This window comes from Castanea sativa, chromosome 12, assembly GCF_040712315.1.
Source record: "Castanea sativa cultivar Marrone di Chiusa Pesio chromosome 12, ASM4071231v1".
Classification (NCBI taxonomy): Eukaryota; Viridiplantae; Streptophyta; class Magnoliopsida; order Fagales; family Fagaceae; genus Castanea; species Castanea sativa.
The window spans coordinates 36,239,832-36,262,482 of NC_134024.1; positions in this window are offsets into that span (position 1 = coordinate 36,239,832).

The following is a 22,651-nucleotide window of genomic DNA, read 5'->3' on the forward strand; positions in this document are numbered from 1 at the left end:
TTTAAACAACTGATTGATGACATAGCTATTAATCTTTGATTACCTTGAAATTTTGTAAGCATGAACAATATATGAAGATAATGTAATCCAACGGTAAATTTTTATCAAAATTCACATTGAATTAAGAAATATAGGGTTGGATTCAAGTTACACTTGATTTAACTCTAAAAAATGTTACACCAACCAATAACTTATTATTGAATTAATATTTTGAAAATCCAACCGTTGGATTAAATTTTCTATATGTAATTAAATTTCATACCAATTTTCATGCAAATTGGGTGTAATTTACCTTATGATCTTTAAATTCATCTTTTATGCCTTATTTTAAATTACAAAAAGTTGAATTTAAACAATTGATTGATGACATGACTATTAATCTTCGATTACCTTGAAATTTTGTAAGCATGAACAACATATGAAGATAATGTAATCTAACAGTAAATTTGTAAAAATTCACATTGCATTAAGAAATATAGGGTTATGTTCAAGTTACAGTTAATTTAACTCTAAAAAACGTTACACCAACCAATAACTTATTGTTGAATTCATATTTTGAAAATCCAACCGTTGAATTAAATTTTCTATATTTTCTCAAAATGCATGCCTATTTTCATGCCAATCTGGTGTAATTTACCATAAGATCTTTAAACTCATCTTTTATACTTTATTTTAAACTACAAAAACTTGAATTTAAACAATTGATTGATGACATGACTATTAATCTTTGATCACCGTGAAATTTTGTAAGCAAGAGCAATATATGAAGATAATGTAATATAACGGTAGATTTGTCAAAATTCACATTGACTTAAGAAATATAGGGTTGGGTTCAAATAACACTTGATTTAACTCTAAAAAATGTTACACCAACCAACAACTTATTATTAGATTCATATTTTGAAAATCCAACTGTTGGATTACATGTTCTATACGCTCTTAATGTGCATGCCAATTTTCATGCCAATTGGGTGTAATTTACAATTTGATATTTAACTCATCTTTTATGCATTATTTTAAATTACAAAAACTTGAATTTAAACAATTGATTGATGACATGACTATTAATCCTTGATCACCTTGAAATTTTGTAAGAATGAACAATATATGAAGATAATGTAATCTAACGGTAAATTTGTCAAAATTCACAATAAATTAAGAAATATAAGTTTATGTTCAAGTTAAACTTAATTTAACTCTAAAAAATGTTACACCAACCGATAACTTTTTATTAAATTCATATTTTGAAAATCCAACCGTTGAATTAAATTTTCTATATGTTCTCAAAATGCATGCCTATTTTCATGCCAATCAGGTGTAATTTACCGTATGATCTTCAAACTCATCTTTTATACTTTATTTTAAGCTACAAAAACTAGAATTTAAACAATTGATTGATGACATAACTATTAATCTTTGATCACCGTGAAATTTTGTAAGCAAGAGCAATATATGAAGATAATGTAACATAACGGTAGATTTGTCAAAATTCACATTGAATTAAGAAATATAGGGTTCTGTTGAAGTTACAGTTAATTTAACTCTAAAAAATGTTACACCAACCAAAAACTTTTTATTGAATTCATATTTTGAAAATCTAACCATTGAATTAAATTTTCTATATGTTCTCAACATGCATGCCTATTTTCATGCCAATCGGGTGTAATTTACTGTGTCATCTTTAAACTCATCTTTTATACTTTATTTTAAACTACAAAAACTTGATTTTAAACAATTGATTGATGACATGATTATTAATCTTTGATCACCTTGAAATTTTGTTAGCAAGAGTAATATATGAAAATAATGTAATATAACGGTAGATTTCTCAAAATTCACATTGACTTAAGAAATATAGGGTTGGGTTCAAATAACACTTGATTTAACTCTAAAAAATGTTACACCAACCAATAACTTATTGAAAATCCAACTGTTGGATTACATGTTTTATACGCTCTTAATGTGCAAGCCAATTTTCATGCCAATTGGGTGTAAATTACAATTTGATATTTAATTCATCTTTTATGCATTATTTTAAATTACAAAAACTTGAATTTAAACAATTGATTGATGATATGACTATTAATCTTTCATCACCTTGAAATTTTGTAAGCATGAACAATATATGAAGATAATGTAATCTAACGGTAGATTTGTCAAAATTCACATTGAATTAAAAAAATATAGGGTTGGGTTCAAATTACCTTCATTTAACTCTAAAAAATGTTACACCAACCACTAACTTATTATTGAATTCATATTTTGAAAATCCAACAGTTAGATTACTTTTTCTATATGTTCTTAACATGCATGCCTATTTTCATACCAATCGGGTGTAATTTACCATTTGATCTTTAAACTCATCTTTTATGCCTTATTTTAAATTACAAAAATTTGAATTTAAACAACTACTTGATGACATGGCTATTAATCTTCGATCACCTTGAAATTTTGTAGGCATGATAAATATATGAAGATAATGTAATCTAACGGTAGATTTGTCAAAATTCACCTTGAATTAAGAAATATAGGGTTATGTTCAAGTTACACTTAATTTAATTCTAAAAAATGTTATACCAACCAATAACTTTTTATTGAATTCATATTTTGAAAATCCAATCGTTGAATTATATTTTCTATATGTTCTTAACATGCATGCCTAATTTCATTCCAATTGGGTGTAATTTACCGTATGCTCTTTAAACTCATCTTTTATACTTTATTTTAAACTACAAAAACATGAATTTAAACAATTCATTGATAACATGACTATTAATCTTTGATCACCTTGAAATTTTGGAAGCAAGAGCAATATATGATGATAATGTAATATAACGGTAAATTTGTCAAAATTCACATTGAATTAAGAAATATAGGGTTGGGTTCAAATTACACTTGATTTAACTTTAAAAAATGTTACACCAACAAATAACTTATTATTGGATTCATATTTTGAAAATCCAACTGTTGGATTACATGTTCTATATGCTCTTAATGTGCATGCCAATTTTCATGTCAATCGGGTGTAATTTACAATTTGATGTTTAACTCATCTTTTATGGATTATTTTAAATTACAAAAAGAAGAATTTAAACAATTGATGGATGATATGACTATTAATCTTTGATCACCTTTAAATTTTGTAAGCATGAACAATATATGAAGATAATGTAATCTAACGGTATATTTGTCAAAATTCACATTGAATTAAAAAATATAGGGTTGGGTTCAAATTATACATCGTTTAACTCTAAAAAAAGTTACACCAACCAATAACTTATTATTGAATTCATATTTTGAAAATCCAACAGTTGGATTACTTTTTCTATATGTTCTTAACATGCATGCCTATTTTCATGCCAATCGGGTGTAATTTACCATTTGATCTTTAAACTCATCTTTTATGCCTTATTTTAAACTACAAAAATTTGAATTTAAACAACTGATTGATGACATGGCTATTAATCTTCGATCACTTTGAAATTTTGTAAGCATGAAAAATATATGAATATAATGTAATCTGATGGTAGATTTGTCAAAATTCACATTGAATTAAGAAATATAGGGTTGGATTCAAGTTACACTTGATTTAACTCTAAAAAATGTGACAACAACCAATAACTTATTATGGAATTCATATTTTGAAAATCTAACCGTTGGATTATATTTTCTATATGTTCTTAAAATTCATGCCAATTTTCATGCCAATCGGGTTTAATTTACCTTATGATCTTTATATTCATCTTTTATGCCTTATTTTAAATTACAAACCTGAATTTAAACAATTGATTGATGACATAGCTATTAATCCTTAATTACCTTGAAATTTTTTAATCATGACAAATAGATGAAGATAATGTAATCTAACGGTAGATTTATCAAAATTCACATTGAATTAAGAAATATAGGGTTGATGTAACTCTAAAAAATGTTACACCAACCGATAACTTATTATAGAATTCATATTTTGGAAATTCAACCATTGGATCACATGTTCTATATGTTCTTAACATGCATGCCAATTTTCATGTCAATCGGGTGTAATTTACCATTTGATCTTTAGATGGGAAGTCGAAAAAAATAGAGTCAAATTTTGGGGTTAGGAAATTTAAAGGTCTATTGCGGTGGTTCAACCCGCCGCAAAAAGGAGTACATATTGCGGCGGTCATCTCACCGCCGCTATAACTTACATATTACGGCGGTTCTCTATACCGCCACTAGAGAAAATGCGCAACATGAAATATTTATTGCAGCGGGATTTTTGAGCGTCACTATATTGTAGTTACTGCCTCTAAAACATGCCTTTTGCGGCGGTTTTATGTCGCACCACTCTAAAACATGCATATATTTTGATAGGTACCGTGTCCTTAAGGGCATTGTTTATCTTGTGCTAGTAGCGGTGTTAGTGGTGACCTTTGTGCGTAGAAACCAGTCTTTTTTTAAGGATACTACTCTCATTCCCTCACGCCCTAACTTTACATTTGGCATCACCCATTCACCCTACCCTAATACCGTGAATTTCCATAAAATTCTACTATTTGCCAGCCCCAGTCTAGATACAACAGCCAAGAATCTTATGTTATTTCCTTTTGATTATATACTTCGAAAGAGTAAAGTATAAAATTTGTTTGAGATAACTTAAACATAATCTTCTAAAAAAAAAACCTAAACATAGTCCCTTAAGTAAGATGTCTAAAATTCTCTAATTAAATTAAATTATGTTATTGTAATATATTAGTCATTGAGTTACATTAGTACATTTTAGTATTCTTTGGAAGATAATTTCGTTTATATATGTGTGTCTGTGTGTGTGTGGCGCGCGCGTGTATTTGAATTTAAATTAAGCATTCAAAGTACAATACTTAAGATTAAGAAAAGCTCCTTAAATTTATTCAAAATTTAAATTAGAGAGAACATAAATGCATAGTGAAGTTCTTTCCATGGTGACAAAGTTAGCAACCTTTTATAGTATTGTTTTATATAGTCTGATTTTTTAATGCACCACATCGGAATCTTACAAATGTAATTATAATGCAGATGAGGTGGGTGTTAAATGAGGTTCTTCGACTATATATAGTTTATATCTATACCCATCAAGTTGTTAGAAGTCTTAAAACCCAATGCTAAAATTAATAGAGAATGAAGAGAGCCAAAATTAAAATAGATGAAAAAAGAAAAAGAAAAAGAAGAATCAGCATTGAATGAGCTAGGGTAGAGTATTTCGTCAAATTGTGCAACAAGATCAGCTGGAATTGCTACCACCTACCAATTTCGTTTTCATTCTTTAGCACACAAAACAAAATGGACAGTTGCACCAAAGACACAGAGAGTTTTAGAGGCTCAGAGTCAAAGGCACAACTATACTCTTTTGTTTTAACCGCAAGCTTGCTAGCTGTCCCCGAAAACACCATTGTGTTGTGCTAGTGCTCAGCAATAAGCATATATACAAACTGTGTACGGTATTTATTTATATTGACCATTCCTCTTCTAGCATGCATGCAAACTTGGTATCATATGAGATATCACATGCCACTTCATACATAAATAACTTTCACAAAAGTAATTATTAGCAAAGTTTCACAATTGTTTATACTTAGTTTAAATACACAAGTTCACACAATCAGGGTTAATACAAAATTACTTAGAGTTTAAAGTAATTATTTGTGATCCATAATGAATTTAAAGTGTTTTTTTTTTTTTTTTAATTTATAGGGGTGATCTATTTTAGTCTTCCATATCTAGTAATTATTGTAATGCCTTTATTTTGTGGAGAGAAGTAAAGTGAATTCATTCGGGGAAAAAAAAAGAAAAAGAGAAAGAGAGAGAGATAGACAAAGTCACTGTATAATAGTTGTGATAAGACATCAATGTTTGCAAGTAGTTCGTAGTTGATGCATGTTAGTATTATACTTGAGATCAAAGCATTATATGTACCAATTGTTTCCAATTGATACTTCTAGCTTTATATTTGAATTTGGTACAAATCTTATGTAATTTGGGTTGGTGTGCTTGGTTTTTTTTTTTCTGCTCTATTAAAGAAATACTGAAGGATGCCCAAGCTTGCTAGCTGTCCCCGAAATCACTCTTGTGCTGCGCTAGTGCTCAGCAATACGCATATATACAAACTGTGTACGGTATCTATTTATATTGACCATTCCTCTTCTAGCATGCATGCAAACTTGATATCATATGAGATGTCACATGCCACTTCATACATAAATAACTTTACAAAACTATTTACTTGCAAAGTTTCACAATTGTTTATACCTAGTTTAAAGTGTTTTTTTTAAAATAAATTAATTATGGGGGTGATCAATTTTAGTCTTCCATATCTAGTAATTATTGTAATGTCTTTATTTTGTGGAGAGAAGCAAAGAGAATTCATTTGAAGAAAAAAAAAAAGAGAAGGAGAGAGAAGGAGAGAGAGAAAGACAAAGTCACTGTATAATAGCTATGATAAGACATCAACTCTTGCAAGTAGTTCATAATTGATGCATGTTAGTATTATACATGAGATCAAAGAATTATACGTACCGGTTGCTTCAAATTGATACTTCTAGCTTTATATTTCTATTTGGTACAAATCTTATGTAATTTGGGTTGGTGTGCTTGGGTTTTTTTTTATTTTTTTTATTTTTTATGCTCTATTAAAGAAATACTGAAGAATGTGTACACTAATGACTACCACCATTGGGGAGAATGTTCAATTTTTTTTTTCTTTTTTACTTCCTTTTTTTTTTTTTTGGGTTTTCTCCTAGAGATTCATATTCTTAAAATTTTGTGTGTATGTTTGTTTGTCCTTAGGATTGTTTGGTTTTGCCTTGTGTTCATCTCCTCTTGATGAAAATATTTCCCTATGGTGAGGGGGACACTTGTTCTTGGCAATGAAATCTTGAATTCTTAGATATACTATGTGCCCTATGCCTTTATTTTTTCCGTAATTTTTCATATCTCGTTTATTTGTCAAATGTTTTGGTGACTAGTTGTGTCTATGACGTCTAGCTCAAATCATCCTCTTCTTAAAGTTATGGAATGAAGGGTAGGGTCTTGGGCATTAGATCTATTGGGTGTGTCTAATTTGAATTATAAGAAATTGTTATGAGAAAAGTTGAAAGTCAATCACATTGCAAATGTGATTGTTGAATCTATGTGACTATGTCAAGAAGATGACAGCGTAGGAGCTCTCTCTAGACCTTGTCTTATAATATGGTCATTATTTTCTCCTAGGACGCCCAAGCCTATCGCATGCCAAAGGCATCACTTAGAGTCTTGGTTTTGAATTTGCTTCCTTTTTTCATTTTTTTTGAGAAACAAACACACATAAATGTGAGGAATATATATTAAAACTAAACAAGAATAGAAATCTCATAGCAAAGTTTGATTAGTTACATCCCATTGAGTTCATCCTCAAAAACAGAAGCAATCATCCAAGATAGGAGACACCAAAAACCAAAAACCCTAAATAACTTTTGCTATAAAGGAAGTATTTCTAAGAAGTTACCTCATTAGTAGTCGTCAAAACTTGGCGACTCATAGGTATCTTCTTTCTCATCTTCCTTGGAGTTGCTTCCCCCATTTTTTTTCCACATCCTTTGTGGTTACACCAATCGACCCAAGCGGTTGGCGGCCAACCACCTTCTTAGGGATCTTCAATATCGTCGAGTAGGTGGTGGACAAAGCTTGGTCTCGGTTCATTTTTCTCTGTCCTAACTCATCCATCATTTTTGGTTCCTAAAAATGAAAAATAAGAAAGCATTAAATTAGATTAAGCTTCAAATTTATTAAAAATGCAAAAAAAAAAAAAAAAAAAACTAACTAACTAACTAACTAACTAGAAGACTTACCAGCAACATGCCAGGACTCTGAAGTTTAATGGTTTCCCACAACTTCATGCCCGTTGTGGTTAGACGCACCGCAAGTAAAGATTCCACCCCTGAAGACACTTTCACTGTGTCTTCCAAGGTAGTCATAGCAAGAGTTGATTTTTTAGCAAATCTGCCTCCGTCAACTTTTTTTGAAAAAAAGATTTTCAGATTGTTTGTGGTTAGGTTATGTTCCGACAAATCTTCCGTGTGCACAAAAACGGTGACAGTATTTTGACGTAAAAAGGGCATTTCTTCGACCACTACTTTGTTTAGCAGTCAAAGGATTCAGAACGTTTTCAGAACGTTTTCATTCACATATTTTGTGGAGAGCAAAAAAAAAAAGAAACAAAGATGACGTTTTAGACTTGAAGTGAGAGAGCAAAATGAGAGAGAAGATGTTTTAGGAAGGGCTTGATAGAGAGAAAAATGAGAGAGAAGGTGTGCTCGGTTTCAACCGATGTTTAATAAGTTTCTGTTTTTTTGAAAGCCATGTGAATAGAACCTGGTTTCAAAAAGAGAATACCGACACGCTAACCACAAATGATGAGACTTTCTTGGATTCTATATTTTATTTATTTTAAGTTTAGATTATAATTAAGAGAGAGAGCCAAAAGAAATCTTCCATTAAATGACGCTTTCACTCACTGCAAGTAACTTCCAAGTTGTTAAGTACATTATAATTAAAACTGATTGTCTCAAAACTACTAAATCAAGAGTGCTAGTGACAAAAATAGAAAGAATTTCTCTAACAAGTTTTTATTGTTTAACATACAAAATGCACAGTTGCGCATCAAAACTTGCAGCAACTGCAAGCTTACGTCATTGGGTAGGCTGAAGTGCTGAACCCGGCCCATTGAGAGAGACTTAGTTTCAGTCAGAAGCATACATTTTTTGTCTTTCTCTACCAGCCATGATATCACCCCTGTGCTAGTGCTCTGCCATAGCCAATAAGCAAACTGAATGTATGGTATTTCTAGACTATAGTTGATCATTCCTCTTCTAGCATACATGCAAACTTGGTATCATTAGATGTCACATGAACCTTCATAAATAAATAACTTTCACAAAATTACTAGCAAAGTTTCACAATTACATATATACCTAGTTTAAATAAATAAAAAGGTTCACACAATCAAGGTTAGTGTAAAATTACTTAAAAGTTTAAAGTAATTATTTGTAATCCCTGATGAATTTTTAAAGTGTGTTTTTTTTTTTTTTTCACTTTTTTAACTTTATGGGAGTGATCCATTTTAGTCTTCCATATCTAGTAATTCTTGTGATGCCTTTGTTTTGTGGGGAGAGAGAAGCAAAGAGACTTCATTTGGAAAAAAAAAAGGCGAAATAACTATTTAATTGCTGTGATAAGACGTTAATCCTTGAAAGTGGTATGTAGTTGATGCAGATTAGTATTATAGTTGAGATCAATGTATTAGGTTGCTATTTGTCACCCATCTAGAGTAGACTTTTTGAGAGTTTTGGTAGTTTGCATGTAGTTAATAACTAGTCTCTAACCGGTATACAGGAACCTACTTGTTTGTGTGGTAAACTAAAATAATTTTAAGAAATATTAAATTGACTATAAAACTATACCAATGCATGTATGGATTGCTCATATTTGTTTTGAATTTGTGTAACAATTTGATGAATTGCTTGAAATAATAGAGAATCATAAGTTTCATTGCCTAGGAATTGTTACAACAAAACAATATATATATATATATATATATATATATATATATATATATATATATAGCTACACAATCGAGAAATATAATAGAAAAATTAGTTACCATCAAAACGACGTAATTTTAATTGTAGTAACTTAAAAAATGAAGAGAAAAAAAAGGCTGTTGTGGAGGTTAGAACCTTAGACGAGACCCTGAAAATCTAAATGGCATGCATGTTCACCACTAAAGGTAACTTAGGTTTATGAACACATTTTATAAATATATATTTTATACAAAAATAGTTTATAAATAGTTATATTTAATATTTAATACATAAACATTTCATAAATAGTAATATATAATATTTAATACATAAATATTTTATAAATAGTAATATTTAATATTTAATACATAAATATTTTATAAATAGTAATATTTAATATAAATAGTAATATTTAACATTTAATACATAAATATTTTATAAATAGTAATATTTAATATAAATAGTAATATTTAATACATAAATATTTTATAAATAGTAATATTTAATATTTTCTTGATTAATTTATCTTAAAATTATTTTAGTAAACTTAAAATGTACTCCTAAACCTAAAAATGACCAAAATACCCTCTAATATAAAAAATTAATAAAATATAATTTAAATAGTAATAAAATATAATATAATACTTCAAATTAACAAAATATAATTTAATACTACAAATTAATAAAATACATTTTAATAATTCAATTTAACACAATATAATTTAATTTAATACTTCAAATTAATATAATATATTTAAATTAATACTTCAAATTCATAAAATATAATTTAGCTCTACAAATTAGTAAAATATAATTTAATAGTTAATATAAAAAAGGCCAACTTACACCATAAACGTAAAGAAAATGACTGAAACACCCCGAAAGCCCATAAATGTAAAAAATGCCAACTTATTATTAGATATTACACCATCCAATAACTTATTATTCAATTTATATTTTGAAAATCCAACTGTTGGATTACATTTTCTATATGTTCTTCACATGCATGTCAATTTTCATGCCAATCGGGTGTAATTGACCATTTGATCTTTAAACTCATCTTTTATGCCTTATTTTAAACTACAAAAACTTAAATTTAAACAACTGATTCATGACATGGCTATTAATCTTCGATTACCTTGAAATTTTGTAAGCATGAAAAATATATGAAGATAATGTAATCTAACGGTAGATTTATCAAAATGCACATTGAATTAAGAAAAATAGGGTTGGATTCAAGTTACACTTGATTTAACTCTAAAAAATGTTACACCAACTAATAACTTATTATCGAATTCATATTTTGAAAATCCAACCGTTGGATTAAATTTTCTATATGTTCTTAAAATTTATGCCAATTTTCATGCAAATCGGGTGCAATTTACCTTTTGATCTTTAAATTCATCTTTTATACCTTATTTTAAATTACAAAAACTTGAATTTAAACAATTGATCGATGAAATGGCTATTAATCTTCGATCACCTTGAAATTTTGTAAGCATAAACAATATATGAAGATAATGTAATCTAATGGTAAATTTGTAAAAATTCACATTGAATTAAGAAATATAGGGTTATGTTCAAGTTACACTTAACTTAACTCTAAAAAATATTACATCAACCAATAACTTTTTATTAAATTCATATTTTGAAAATTCAACCGTTGAATTAAATTTTCAATATGTTCTCAACATGCATGCCTATTTTCATGTCAATCGGGTGTAATTTACCTATGATCTTTAAACTCATCTTTCATACTTTATTCTCAACTACAAAAACTTGAATTTAAACAATTGATTGATGACATAACTATTAATCTTTCACCTTGAAATTTTGTAAGCAAGAGCAATCTATGAAGATAATGTAATATTATGTCAGATATGTCAAAATTCACATTGAATTAAGAAATATAGGGTTATGTTCAAGTTACACTTAATTTAACTCCAAAAAAAATGTTACACCGACCAATAACTTTTTATTGAATTCATATTTTAGAAATCCAACCGTTGAATTAAATTTTCTATATGTTTTCAACATGCATGCCTATTTTCATGCCAATCGGGTGTAATTTACCGTACGATCTTTAAACTCATCTTTTATACTTTATATTAAACTACAAAAACTTGAATTTAAACAATTGATTGATGACATGATTATTAATCTTTGATCACCTTGAAATTTTTTAAGCAAGAGCAATATATGAAGATAATGTAATATAATGGTTTCTTTGTCAAAATTCACATTGAATTAAGAAATATACGGTTGGGTTCAAATTACGCTTGATTTACTCTAAAAAATGTTACACAAACCAATAACTTATTATTAGATTCATATTTTAAAAATCCAGCTGTTGCATTACATGTTATATATGCCCTTAATATGCATACCAATTTTCATGACAATTGGGTGTAATTTACAATTTGATGTTGAACTCATCTTTTATGCATTATTTTAAATTACAAAAACTTCAATTTAAACAATTGATTGATGATATGACTATTAATCTTTGATCGCCTGAAAATTTTGTAGGCATGAAAAATATATGAAGATAATGTAATCTAACGGTAGATTTGTCAAAATTCACATTGAATTAAAAAATATAGGGTTGGGTTCAAATTACACTTGATTTAACTCTAAAAAATGTTACACCAACCATTCACTTATTATTGAATTCATATTTTGAAAATCCAACAGTTGGATTACATTTTCTATATGTTCTTAACATTCATGCCTATTTTCATGCCAATCGGGTGTAATTTACCATTTCATCTTTAAACTCATCTTTTATGCCATATTTTAAACTACAAAAACATGAATTTAAAAAATTGATTGATGACATGACCATTAATCTTCGATCACCTTGAAATTTTGTAAGTGTTAACAATATATGAAGATAATGTAATCCAATGGTAGATTTGTCAAAATTCACATTGAATTAAAAAATATAGGTTTATGTTCAAGTTACATTTAATTTAACTCTAAAAAATGTTACACCAACCAATAACTTATTATTCAATTCATATTTTAAAAATCCAACCGTTGAATTACATTTTCTATATGTTCTTAACATGTATGCCTATTTTCATACTAATCGGGTTTAATTTACCGTGTGATCTATAAACTCATCTTTTATACCTTATTTTAAACAACAAAAACTAGAATTTAAACAATTGATTGATGACATGAATATTAATCTTTGAACACCTTAAAATTTTGTAAGTATGAACAATATACGAAGATAATGTAATCTAATGGAAAATTTGTCAAAATTCACATTGAATTAAGAAATATAGGGTTGAGTTGAAGTTACACTTGATTTAACTCTAAAAAATGTTACACCAACTAATAACTTATTATTGAATTCATATTTTGAAAATCCAACAGTTTGATTACATTTTCTATATGTTCTTAATATGCATGCCTATTTTCATGCCAATCAGGTGTAATTTACCATTTGATCTTTAAACTCATCTTTAATGCCTTATTTTAAACTACATAAACTTGAATTTAAACAAATGATTGATGACATGGCTATTAATCTTCAATCACCTTGAAGTTTTGTAAGCATGAACAATATATGAAGATAATGTAATCTAACGGTAAATTTGTCAAAATTCACATTGAATTAAGAAATATAGGGTTATGTTCAAGTTACACTTAATTTAACTCTAAAAAATGTTATACCAACCAATAATTTATTGTGGAATTCATATTTTGAAAATCCAACTGTTAAATTAAAATTTCTATATGTTCTTAACATGCATGCCTATTTTCATGTCAATCGGGTATAATTTACCATTTAATCTCTAAACTCATCTTTTATGCCTTATTTTAAACTACAAAAACTTGAACTTAAACAAGTGATTGATGGCATGACTATTAATCTTTGATCACCTTGAAATTTTTTAAGCAAGAACAATATGTGAAAATAATGTAATCTACGGTAGATTTGTCAAAATTCACATTGAATTAAGAAATATAGGGTTGAGTTGAAGTTACACTTGATTTGACTCTAAAAAATATTACACCAACCAATAACTTATTGTTGAATTCATATTTTTAAAATCCAACCGTTGAATTAAATTTTCTATATGTTCTCAACATGCATGCCTATTTTCATGCCAATCAGGTGTAATTTACCATTTGATCTCTAAACTTATCCTTTATGCTTTATTTTAAACTACAAAAATTGGAATTTAAACAATTGATTGATGACATGACTATCAATCTTTGATCATCTTGAAATTTTGTAAGTAAGAGCAATATATGAAGATAATGTAATATAACTGTAGATTTGGCAAAATTCACATTGAATTAAGGAATATAGGGTTATGTTCAAGTTACACTTAATTTAACTCTAAAAAATGTTACACCAACCAATAACTTTTTATTGAATTCATAGTTTGGAAATCCAACCGTTGAATTAAATTTTCTATATGTTCTCAACATGCATGTCTATTTTCGTGCCAATCAGGTGTAATTTACCGTATGATCTTTAAACTCATCTTTTATACTTTATTTTAAACTACAAAAATTTGAATTTAAACATTTGATTGATGACATGACTATTAATTTTTGATCACCTTGAAATTTTGTAAGCAAGAACAATATATGAAGATAATGTAATATGACGGTATATTTGTCAAAATTCATATTGAATTAAGAAATATATGGTTGGGTTCAAATTACACTTGATTTAAGTCTACAAAATGTTACACCAACCAATAACTTATTATTAGATTCATATTTCTAAAATCCAACTGTTGGATTACATGTTCTATATGCCCTTAATGTTCATACCAATTTTCATGACAATCGGGTGTAATTTACAATTTGATGTTTAACTCATCTTTTATGCATTATTTTAAATTACAAAAACTTGAATTTAAACAATTGATTGATGATATGACTATTAATTTTTGATCACCTTGAAATTTTGTAAGCATGAACAATATATGAAGATAATGTAATCTAACGGTAGATTTGTCAAAATTCACATTGAATTAGGAAATATAGGGTTGGGTTCAAATTACACTTGATTTAACTCGAAAAAATGGTACACCGACCATTAACTTATTATTGAATACATATTTTGAAAATCCAACAGTTGGATTACATTTTCTATATGTTCTTAACATGCATGCCAATTTTCATGTCAACCGGGTGTAATTTACCATTTGGTCTTTAAACTCATCTTTTATGCCTTATTTTAAACTACAAAAACTTGAATTTAAACAACTGATTGATGACATGACAATTAATCTTTGATCACCTTGAAATTTTGTAAGCATGAACAATAAATGATGATAATGTAATCTAACGGTAGATTTGTCAAAATTCTCATTGAATTAAGAAATATAGGGTTGGGTTCAAATTACGCTTGATTTAACTCTAAAAAATGTTACATCAACCAATAACTTATTATTAGATTCATATTTTGAAAATCTAACTGTTGGATTAGATGTTCTGTATGCCCTTAATGCTTGTACCAATTTTCATGACAATCGGGTGTACTTTACAATTTGATATTTAACTCATCTTTTTTGCATTATTTTAAATTACAAAAACTCGAATTTAAACAATTGATTGATGATATGACTATTAATCTTTGATCACCTTGAAAATTTGTAGGTATGAATAATATATGAAGGTAATGTAATCTAACAGTAGATTTGTCAAAATTTACACTGAATTATGAAATATAGGGTTGGGTTCAAATTACACTTGATTTAATTCTAAAAAATATTACACCAACCATTAACTTATTATTGAGTTCATATTTTGAAAATCCAACAGTTGGATTACATTTTCTATATGTTCTTAACATGCATGCTTATTTTCATGCCAATCAGGTGTAATTTACCATTTGATATTTAAACTCATCTTTTATGCCTTATTTTAAACTACAAAAATTTGAATATAAACAACTGATTGATGACATGGCTATTAATCTTCGATCATCTTAAAATTTTGTAAGCATGAACAATATATGAAGATAATGTAATCTAACGGTAGATTTGTCAAAATTCTCATTGAATTAAGAAATATAGGGTTGGGTTCAAATTACGCTTGATTTAACTCTAAAAAATGTTACACCAACCAATAACTTATGATTAGATTCATATTTTGAAAATCCAATTGTTGGATTAGATGTTCTATATGCTCTTAATGGTCGTACCAATTTTCATGACAATCGGGTGTACTTTACAATTTGATATTTAACTCATCTTTTATGCATTATTTTAAATTACAAAAACTTGAATTTAAATAATTAATTGATGATATGACTATTAATCTTTGATCACCTTGAAATTTTGTAGGCCTGAACAATATATGAAGGTAATGTAATCTAACGGTAGATTTGTCAAAATTCACATTGAATTAGGAAATATAGGGTTGGGTTCAAATTACACTTGATTTAACTCTAAAAAATGTTAAACCAACTATTAACTTATTATTGAATTCATATTTTGAAAATCCAACAGTAGGATTACATTTTCTATATGTTCTTAACATGCATGCTTATTTTCATGCCAATCAGGTGTAATTTACCATTTGATATTTAAACTCATCTTTTATGTCTTATTTTAAACTACATAAACTTGAATTTAAACAAATGATTGATGACATAGCTATTAATCTTCGATCACCTAGAAGTTTTGTAAGCATGAACAATATATGAAGATAATGTAATCTAACGGTAAATTTGTCAAAATTCACATTGAACTAAGAAATATAGGGTTATGTTCAAGTTACACTTAATTTAACTCTAAAAAATGTTATACCAACCAATAACTTATTGTTGAATTCATATTTTAAAAATTCAACCGTTAAATTAAATTTTCTATATGGTCTTAACATGCATGCTTGTTTTCATGTCAATCGGGTGTAATTTACCATTTGATCTCTAAACTCATCTTTTATACTTTATTTTAAACTACAAAAATTGGAATTTAAATAATTGATTGATGACATGACTATCAATTTTTGGTCACCTTGAAATTTTGTAAGGAAGAGCAATATATGAAGATAATGTAATATAACGGTAGATTTGTCAAAATTCACATTGAATTAAGGAATATAGGGTTACGTTTAAGTTACACTTAATTTAACTCTAAAAACTGTTACACTAACCAATAACTTTTTATTGAATTCATAGTTTGGAAATCCAACCGTTGAATTAAATTTTCTATATGTTCTCAACTTGCATGTCTATTTTCGTGCCAATCGGGTGTAATTTACCGTATGATCTTCAAACTCATCTTTTATAGTTTATTTTAAATTACAAAAACTTGAATTTAAACATTTAATTGATGACATGATTATTGATATTTGATCACCTTGAAATTTTGTAAGCAAGAGCAATATGAAGATAATGTAATATGATGGTATATTTGTCAAAATTCATATTGAATTAAGAAATATATGGTTGGATTTACACTTGATTTAAGTCTACAAAATGTTACACCAACCAATAACTTATTATTAGATTTATATTTCTAAAATCCAACTGTTGGATTACATGTTCTATATGCCCTTAATGTTCATACCAATTTTCATGACAATCGGGTGTAATTTACAATTTGATGTTTAACTCATCTTTTATGCATCATTTTAAATTACAAAAACTTGAATTTAAACAATTGATTGATGATATGACTATTAATTTTTGATCACCTTGAAATTTAGTAGGCATGAACAATATATGAAGATAATGTAATCTAACGGTAGATTTGTCAAAATTCACATTGAATTAGGAAATATAGGGTTGGGTTCAAATTACACTTGATTTAACTCGAAAAAATGGTACACCGACCATTAACTTATTATTGAATACATATTTTGAAAATCCAACAGTTGGATTACATTTTCTATATGTTCTTAACATGCATGCCTATTTTCATGCCAACCGGGTGTAATTTACCATTTGATCTTTAAACTCATCTTTTATGCCTTATTGTAAACTAAAAAAATTTGAATTTAAACAACTGATTGATGACATGACTATTAATCTTTGATCACCTTGAAATTTTGTAAGCACGAACAATATATGAAGGTAATGTAATGTAACAGTAGATTTGTCAAAATTCACATTGAATTAAGAAATATAGGGTTGGATTCAAGTTACACTTGATTTAACCCTAAAAAATATTACACTAACCAATAAATTATTATTAAATTTAAATTTTAAAAATCCAACCGTTGGATTATAATTTATATATATTCTTAAAATACATGCCAATTTTCATACCAATCAGGTGTAATTTACCTTTTGATCTTTAAATTCATCTTTTATACCTTATTTTAATTTACAAAAACTTTAATTTAAACAATTGATTGATGACATAGCTATTAATCTTCGATCACCTTAAAATTTTGTAAGCATGAACAATGTATGAAGATAATGTAATCTAACGGTAAATTTGTCAAAATTCACTTTGAATTAAGAAATATAGAGTTATGTTAAAGTTACATTTAATTTAACTCTAAAAAATGTTACACCAACCAAAAACTTTTTATTGAATTCATATTTTGAAAATCCAACCGTTGAATTAAATTTTCTGTATGTTCTCAACATGCATGCCTATTATCATTCTAATCGGGTGTAATTTACCGTATGATCTCTATACTCATCTTTTATGCATTATTTTAAACTACAAAAACTTGAATTTAAACGATTGATTGATGTCATGACTATTAATCTTTGATCACTTTGAAATTTTGTAAGCATGAACAATATATGAAGATAATATAATCTAACGGTAGATTTATCCAAATTCATATTGAATTAAGAAATATAGGATTGGGTTCAAGTTACACTTAATTTAACTCTAAAAAATGTTACACCAACCAATAACTTATTATTAAATTTTTATTTTGAAAATCCAACAGTTGGATTATATTTTCTATATGTTCTTCACATGCGTGCCTATTTTCATACCAATCGGGTGTAATTTATCATTTGATCTTTAAACTCATCTTTTATGCCTTATTTAAAATTACAAAAAGTTGAATTTAAAAAATTGATTGATGACATGGCTATTAATATTCGATTACCTTGAAATTTTGTAAGTCTGAACAATATATGAAGATAATATAATCCAACGGTAGATTTGTCCAAATTCACATTGAATTAAAAAATATAGGGTTATGTTCAAGTTACACATAATTTTACTCTAAAAAATGTTACACCTACCAATAACTTATTACTGAAATCATATTTTAAAAATCCAACCATTGAATTACATTTTCTATATATTCTTAACATGCATGCCTATTTTCATACCAATCGGGTGTAATTTACCGTATGATCTATAAACTCATCTTTTATGCCTTATTTTAAACTACAAAAACTTGAATTCAAACAAGTGATTGATGGCATGACTATTAATCTTTGATCACCTTGAAATTTTGTAAGCAATAACAATATGTGAAAATAATGTAATCTAACGGTAGATTTGTCAAAATTCACCTTGAATTAAGAAATATAGGGTTTGGTTCAAATTACACCTGATTTAACTCTAAAAAATGTTACAGCAACCAATAAGTTATTATTGAATTCATATTTTGAAAATCCAACAGTTGGATTACATTTTCTATATGTTCTTAAAATGCATGCCTATTTTCAAGGCAATTAGGCGTAATTTACCTTTGATCTTTAAACTCATCTTTTATGCCTTATTTTAAACTACAAAAATTTGAATATAAACAACTGATTGATGACATGGCTATTAATCTTAGATCATCTTAAAATTTTGTAAGCATGAACAATATATGAAGATAATGTAATCTAACGGTAGATTTGTCAAAATTCTCATTGAATTAAGAAATATAGGGTTGGGTTCAAATTACGCTTGATTTAACTCTAAAAAATGTTACACCAACCAATAACTTATGATTAGATTCATATTTTGAAAATCCAATTGTTGGATTAGATGTTCTATATGCTCTTAATGGTCGTACCAATTTTCATGACAATCGGGTGTACTTTACAATTTGATATTTAACTCATCTTTTATGCATTATTTTAAATTACAAAAATTTGAATTTAAATAATTAATTGATGATATGACTATTAATCTTTGATCACCTTGAAATTTTGTAGGCCTGAAAAATATATGAAGGTAATGTAATCTAACGGTAGATTTGTCAAAATTCACATTGAATTAGGAAATATAGGGTTGGGTTCAAATTACACTTGATTTAACTCTAAAAATTGTTAAACCAACCATTAACTTATTATTGAATTCATATTTTGAAAATCCAACAGTTGGATTCCATTTTCTATATGTTCTTAACATGCATACTTATTTTCATGCCAATCAGATGTAATTTACCATTTGATATTTAAACTCATATTTTATGTCTTATTTTAAACTACATAAACTTGAATTTAAACAAATGATTGATGACATAGCTATTAATCTTCGATCACCTAGAAGTTTTGTAAGCATGAACAATATATGAAGATAATGTAATCAAACGGTAAATTTGTCAAAATTCACATTGAACTAAGAAATATAGGGTTATGTTCAAGTTACACTTAATTTAACTCTAAAAAATGTTATACCAACCAATAACTTATTGTTGAATTCATATTTTAAAAATCCAACCGTTAAATTAAATTTTCTATATGGTCTTAACATGCATGCTTGTTTTCATGTCAATCGGGTGTAATTTACCATTTGATCTCTAAACTCATCTTTTATACTTTATTTTAAACTACAAAAATTGGAATTTAAACAATTGATTGATGACATGACTATCAATCTTTGATCCCCTTGAAATTTTGTAAGCAAGAGCAATATATGAAGATAATGTAATATAACGGTAGATTTGTCAAAATTCACATTGAATTAAGGAATATAGGGTTACGTTCAAGTTACACTTAATTTAACTCTAAAAACTGTTATACCAACCAATAACTTATTGTTGAATTCATATTTTGAAAATCCAACCGTTAAATTAAATTTTCTATATGGTCTTAACATGCATGCTTGTTTTCATGTCAATCGGGTATAATTTACCATTTGATCTCTAAACTCATCTTTTATACTTTACTTTAAACTACAAAAATTGGAATTTAAACAATTGATTGATGACATGACTATCAATCTTTGATCACCTTGAAATTTTGTAAGGAAGAGCAATATATGAAGATAATGTAATATAACGGTAGATTTGTCAAAATTCACATTGAATTAAGGAATATAGGGTTACGTTCAAGTTACACTTAATTTAACTCTAAAAACTGCTACACCAACCAATAACTTTTTATTGAATTCATTGTTTGAAAATCCAACCGTTGAATTAAATTTTCTATATGTTCTCAACTTGCATGTCTATTTTCGTGCCAATCGGGTGTAATTTACCGTATGATCTTTAAACTCATCTTTTATACTTTATTTTAAACTACAAAAACTTGAATTTAAACAATTGATTGATGACATGACTATCAATCTTTGATCACCTTGAAATTTTGTAAGGAAGAGCAATATATGTAGATAATGTAATATAACGGTAGATTTTTCAAAATTCACATTGAATTAAGGAATATAGGGTTACGTTCAAGTTACACTTAATTTAACTCTAAAAACTGCTGCACCAACCAATAACTTTTTATTGAATTCATAGTTTGGAAATCCAACCGTTGTATTAAATTTTCTATATGTTCTCAACTTGCATGTCTATTTTCATGCCAATCGGGTGTAATTTAGCGTATGATCTTCAAACTCATCTTTTATAGTTTATTTTAAACTACAAAAACTTGAATTTAAACATTTAATTGATGACATGATTATTGATCTTTGATCACCTTGAAATTTTGTAAGCAAGAGCAATATGAAGATAATGTAATATGACGGTATATTTGTCAAAATTCATATTGAATTAAGAAATATATGGTTGGGTTTACACTTGATTTAAGTCTACAAAATGTTACACCAACCAATAACTTATTATTAGATTCATATTTCTAAAATCCAACTGTTGGATTACATGTTCTATATGCCCTTAATGTTCATACCAATTTTCATGACAATCGGGTGTAATTTACAATTTGATGTTTAACTCATCTTTTATGCATCATTTTAAATTACAAAAACTTGAATTTAAACAATTGATTGATGATATGACTATTAATTTTTGATCACCTTGAAATTTAGTAGGCATGAACAATATATGAAGATAATGTAATCTAACGGTAGATTTGTCAAAATTCACATTGAATTAGAAAATATAGGGTTGGGTTCAAATTACACTTGATTTAACTCGAAAAAATGGTACACCGACCATTAACTTATTATTGAATACATATTTTGAAAATCCAACAGTTGGATTACATTTTCTATATGTTCTTAACATGCATGCCTATTTTCATGCCAACCGGGTGTAATTTACCATTTGATCTTTAAACTCATCTTTTATGCCTTATTTTAAACTACAAAAACTTGAATTTAAACAACTGATTGATGACATGACTATTAATCTTTGATCACCTTGAAATTTTGTATGCACGAACAATATATGAAGGTTGTAAGTGCACAATTGCACCTGGACCCAAAGAAGATTATGGGCTCAGGCCCAATGAGCCTTAAACAATAAAATTTGTAGAGTGTGGGCTTGAAGCCTAGGTTAGAAGTACTGGGAGCTTGATAACAGGCTTTTATAAACGAATATAGGTAAATAACGAACGATAATTGCAAATGAATCTCCTCGGACTCGAGCCGAGGACTACTTCTTTATTATTTTTCTTTCTTTCTTACAGGTTACAATCTTTAATTTCTTTTCTTTTTCTTTAGAGAGGGAGAGTCAGCAAAAGAGAAAAAGATTCAGCTCCCCCTTCCTTTTGCATTCCTCCCCCCTTAAATACCCCTTTTTTAGATGCCCTTTGGGACCCTGACTAGAAGTTTCTGCCCTACTATTCAGGGGTCACTTCCCCATTAATGCGGCCAGGGAGGTAGGTGCAGAGTCTTTAATGCGGAGGTGGCAGCCTTTGCTCTAGATATTTTCCTTAACACTAGGGTATCGAGAAGGTTCAGGGTTTCCCCCTTTAACCATTAGTCTTTCTAGAGTTG